We start from the raw sequence: 6,000 nt of genomic DNA, 5'->3' as shown, positions 1-6,000 counted from the left end.
CAATTGTTTGTGTATGATTACATTTTTCTGTCATATCGTTAAATAAACCAGTTTCCTATCGCTCACAAAATTCGGACCCAAGCGGTGGCAAGAACGCTTACATTTTGACTGTGTTAGACCGGTTTAGGAAAAGCCGCAGTGCGTCCTATGATATGTAACTTTGTAAAATGAATGTTTTGCAAACTTATAAGTTATATTTGCGCTTTGTTTTTCGTTTTTTTGATATGAAGATTAAATAAAAAGTATGACCCTATATAAATTATTATTAATGAAAAAAATAGACCGTAAAATATATAACGCTGCTGAAAAGCATTGTTTTAAAGGTTTTCATGTGACTTTAGGCTAACGCTCTGTCCCTTTCTAAGATGCAATTTTACCCAAATTTATCTGGTTAATACATTTTTGCGCGGAATGATAACGTCTTTGTAATTTAGCGATTAGTAGCCTATGCAGCATCGCTCTTTAAACTTTACTAAGATTCGTACGGTTTCCGCGAACATTCCAAGCTTATAAAAAGCAGTCTTCTAAATTAAAAGTTTTGTCAAATACGCAAATTTTTCGCGCTTCGCGCACCATTTTTCCCAGTATCAATAATACTCCGTTTCATTTGCGCACAATCGGACTAATGCAGCATGCTTCTGGAACTTTTAAGTCTTTGACGATGCTTTGTGACGTCATTTTTTTAACATTTCTTGCCCCGATCAAACAAAAATCGTTGATCCGCTCCTGTAACCTTATGTTTGTGGTCCGCAATGAATATGCATGAAATATTGTGGCCCGCGATGCTGTCAACTTTAGATCACCCTGTTCTAAACTGTTCGTACAGTTTGTGAAGTAAATAATTCGAACTGAAATCTGTGTCTCAAGGTAATCATATGTTTCGTTTCGGTTGGGAAATAAATTAAACTAAAAATTTGCATTTTGATTTAAATTGTAATTATTGATATTACAAATCAACATGTCGAATGTAATGTGAATGAGGTAAGATCAAAGTGTATATTTTGGCCTCAAAATTCTCGTCTCGCAAGGTCGATCTCGACTGTTAACTTAATAGCTTGTTAGTTGTACCACCTTTCTGATTATTTCTGTTTATTAATTATAATGCTTAGACTTAACATTGTGATTGAAGCATTTTGTATACCTTTACTTTGAAGCATACCCGCAAGGTGGCGCTAGTATTCTTCAAAATTGCAAAGTCGTTATTCACAAATTTCTAGGGCAAGTTACATGTCTTTACTCTGGTCACTGGACCACCATATCACATTTTACCAAACCTAAGGTTAGTTATTATTTTTAAACGTGGCATAACCGTGGTTTGATACAAAATATGTATCAATAACTAACACCGTCTTCCAATATTATTTGTTTTTTGTTTAACTTAACATAACGCAAGACAAAGCGATCTTGTGGATCCTAAAGAAGCTAATAGCTGATGAATTAAGGTAGAAAGTAGAAAGTTTGGTGAGGACAGCATCAATCGAAAACAAAAGGCAAATACAGGAGCAGATATACAATTAGTAGTCAGAATGTCCAGTGATAAACACACTCATCGGTCAAAATGTTTTCATATTTTCAATAAACACACACATACGACATACGTGTACATTACAACCACTGCGATCCCTTCTGAAGCCGTCTTTTGATCAGAGATAACCTAATTGCAAACCAGGAACCTTCAAGTGACTAACCAAATCAGTCTATTAATTATGCAGTCTGGGCAAGATTAGAAAAATGTAGCCTGCGGCGAGTTTCGAACTTTTGACCTCGTCCCTACATTAAACTTCACTCTATAAGTTGTGCTACGGACGCTCAGAAGAATGCAAATAGATAAGCAGCCAACAACTTGTTTCGTATTTAACACTATAGTGTTAGAAGGATGGCGAATAAACCCGATTCTATTTAACAAAATACGTTTAGCCATTTTTAAATTTTTTTTTTTTATCTTGGCTAGAACAACTCAACGTCGTCCAGACAACTGGAACGCAACATTCCATATAACAATTTCTTTCCTAAATAGCCCCTCCCCCTTTATTTGAGACAATATACGTAAAACGCATCCGTGCTGTAGTACCGTAATTCAATGACTTTATGGGGCATTAACGTTTTGCTTTAAATGACTTGGCTTAGCTTAGTCATTAGTGTTTTATCAACTGTTTTATTGCTAACATTGCGTTATTTACATGATTTTTATAATGTAAAGCATTTTGTCAACTTTTTCCAATCTTGCAAAAACACTATCACCACCTTTCAATAAAATATTTTTTGTTTATTACATATTATAGTGCAAAAACAAACTCATTAGAAACTAATAAATTGTAAACTTGAAAATTCACAAGTTAAACAAGAAAAAATGTTTCGTAAAGACAGTATAAATAGATTAAGTTAGCAAATACAGTTGTATTGTTTCGTTATTTTTGGAAATAAGCATATTTAAAACACGGTTTAAGAAAAAGGTCACAAGAAATAGATAACCATCTAAAAGGCCTAAAAGAGGTTGAAAACAAGACAAACATAACAAATATTTAGAAATATAAACTAAACCCAATATTCAAATTTGCAAATAACTTTCACTGGGCATAGTTTTGTTTTAATTCTTGAAAAAAAAGATGAATTTCTTAAAAAATGTGAACCGATGTAAAGTCACGGCGGCCAAAATTCTAAAAATACAATATACACGAACAACAGGCTACACATTTGTAACAAATACAATGCCCAACAAAAAAGCATCCCTAGTCGGCAAATATTTAGGGCTTTCCTCAAATATACCATATATTTTTACATAAAATGCAAAAAATAGTCTATATGTAGGAACACTAAACACGGATCTGTTCACAATCTTCAGTAGAATATATGGCTTTGCATTATGTTTTAAATAGGAGTGAATGGAATGCAGAATTCTGACACAGGGGTTAACAGAATTGGAAAAGTTTAAGAAATGCTACAGCCCATATAAAGTAACATATTGTACTATTCAGAAAACAACAGATTTATTAAAATTGGCCCTGAAATGTGAGTGACAAAGGACATTTTCTGTTGGATATAATATAATTTAAGTGTGTATAGCATTACAACACATATGCAGGTTTATAGTTTCCCTGTGCACAATTCCATTTTAAGGACATTTGTTGAACCCTAAAGCATAGGTTCTTAACCCTTGATACCCTGTCGAACCCAAGCATTGTTAAACCCAATTTTCACTCGACATATGTTTGCCAATAAAACATTTTTTATGAGTCACGCGGAGCAACACGACATAAGCATTATTAGATTCCTTAAAATAAACAAATAAGAGAGAAAATAAGTTTGAAGGTCCCGCGGAGCTAAGTAAACAGTGTGGTAATGTTTCAGAGGCTGTTCTCGTCGAACCCCAGGTGTTTGATTGAAACCTGGTTAAGAACCACTGCCCCAAAGGGTTTATGGGCCAGAACATTTAAAACACATCGATTTAGGTCAGCCGAATTGATAGCTATTTTAGTTAATTGGCAACATCCTTATCTCTTACTTACTTCATTGTTACGTCACAACTGATATAGTTTGCTACTTTCGTTTAAAAGGGTAAACCATACAAAAAAGGTTAAGAACCCCTGATTTAGGTTATGTTATGGATATGGGCATTCAACAATTGTTGAGTCCAAAAGCTTCAATAAAGTTATTATAAACTATTAGATCTTGATGCCATTAAAGTTCCAAATTTTTTGGTGTATTATTGATTAAAAACAATCCACACGGCATATTAATCTATCTAGAGCTTTAGGCATAATCGCTGGATATTGTTGTTACATTTTTTTCATTTTCAATATAGTCTGTAAGCTCATGATTTGTGCTAAACTTAAAAGCAGTTGTCTTTGTGAAGTTGACATTGGGATCCGTAAAGTTGTTCTGTATATATAAAAGTTGTTAATATACTACAATGAAAAGTAATGTATTATGTTATGCAAACATATTAATATCCATGAGGGTTACACTTTAACTTTTAGAGTTGTGCTTTCAAACACAGAAAAAAATGTTGTTTATCATTAAGTAACAGCTAGGGGACTGTAAGATATTGATTAACTGTTTTGGTAAAGAAATGAATTTAGTATGTAGTTAAAAAATACAATTTGTTATATTTTAGGCACTATAAATTTTATTGTGAAATATATAAATAATAAAAGTTAAGCCATTTTAACTTTAAAATACCTGGTTGTATTAATCAATGCTTTTTCAAAGATTTATCCTCCAAATCCATTTCATCTTTTTTTTCATAACCATGTGTATCATTGACTGTCAGTACTTTACATAAACCACACTATATTATGATATACTATTGCTTAATTCTAAAAAGCAAATTGAAAAAAATTGCGATAAAAAACGGTTATATATACCCCATCTAAACTGGGTTTAGGAATTTGCTTTGATACTAAACTACAAGCTAAAAAAATCCTAAAAGAAGGTAGTTATTGAGACTCACTAGAAATTTAATATGATGCAAAATTCCTAAAAGCTGATTAAACTTGAAAATTTTATGTGCACATTAACATATTGCAGAATTTATTTAACATTAAAATAACTTAGCACACTAGGTTTAGGGGCTGTGTAGCTAAGGTCGTTCTCAAGACTAAACTGTAATGGTTTATTTAGCGCCAGACTCCCATAAGAAAGTTCACATTAGGTAACTAAAGAGATGGCCCTGCTAGGATTTTAGTGAATATAGCTCACAGCATAGCACAAACATGTCTTGTAAGTAGTGTGATTGAACAGGTGTGTCGTTCTACAACAATAGCACAAATAGTAAAAGGGCAAAAAACAAATGCTTTGGGATTACCATGTCACAATGCTGATCAACATAACCCTTTAAGAAAGAAGGAAATATGGAAAAATACATTAAGAGATTACTTTAGGTAACTCTCATAATATATAAAATGGTCTCCTGTGTGGATGTATTGGTTGATTCACTGTTCTATGGATTAAGAAAGGCTAAATAATCACAAAAATTAATAACTGTGAGACTAAATCTTAGAATATAATATAATTATCAAATTTAGACATTGTACACACTGATATTTTAGGTACAAGGGGATTGATCACAAGAAAAATCAAATTAGGGAATATTTAGCCAGACAACATTCAAACTGAAACATCTGCGGATGGGCTCAGACTAAACTGCAATCAAATGCAAAAATTATTTGGTATTATAAAAATCGATAAAGGCTGGTTGAAATCCATTAAATTAGTGTATGTGGTGTTTGTTTCACAGTATTTTTAACCCAATGATAAGATCTTTGACAAATTATAGAAAAGAATTAATGCAAGTTATTGAAATACCTGTGCTTTGGATATGGCAAAAAGTACTATACATTCAGTAGTTCCATAAACCATTATTTTATATAGTAAATAAAAAAAATGTGATTATTTTTAATAGTAAAAAAAACATCCTTATTATTAATAGTAAATAAAAAAATGTGTGAACTCTTGAAACCCCAACCAGCAGGGTAACCCAAACAATGTGCGTTGCAGTTTTGCAAACCATTTTTCTTTGCGTTACTCTTTTTTACTTTGCGTTTACTCTTTTTTACTTTGCGTTTACTCTTTTACCAAATTGAAAAAAATTGGTGCCTCAAAATCAGTTAGCTTAAACAGGATTTGCATGCAAGCAAGGCTAGAAAATAGCCTTTCTTTGCTTGCACTAAAATCCTGATCCAACTAATTTCAGTAAACCTTCCCGAAGGCATGATGCAAGGTATATAACAGGGGTGGCCAACCAATCACATACCAAGAGCCGCATTTGTTACTTGGTTAACCTCAAAGAGCCACACTTAACACACATGAAACGAAAAAAAGGTGTATCACTCCATTTGTTCTTCCTCCCACAAAAAATGCCTTTATTTCGTTAAATAGACAAAATATTAATCTAAAAGGAGACGCGACACATTGCATGATAAATTACACATTTCTTGATCTAATGTGATTTATCAATATTATTTGGGCATATATTTGCGTTTAACTTCTTTAAAAAGTGTT

This window comes from Ascidiella aspersa, chromosome 1 (assembly GCF_963924565.1).
Source record: "Ascidiella aspersa chromosome 1, kaAscAspe10.2, whole genome shotgun sequence".
Taxonomy (NCBI): Eukaryota; Metazoa; Chordata; class Ascidiacea; order Phlebobranchia; family Ascidiidae; genus Ascidiella; species Ascidiella aspersa.
Note: the sequence above shows the minus strand (reverse complement) of the source record.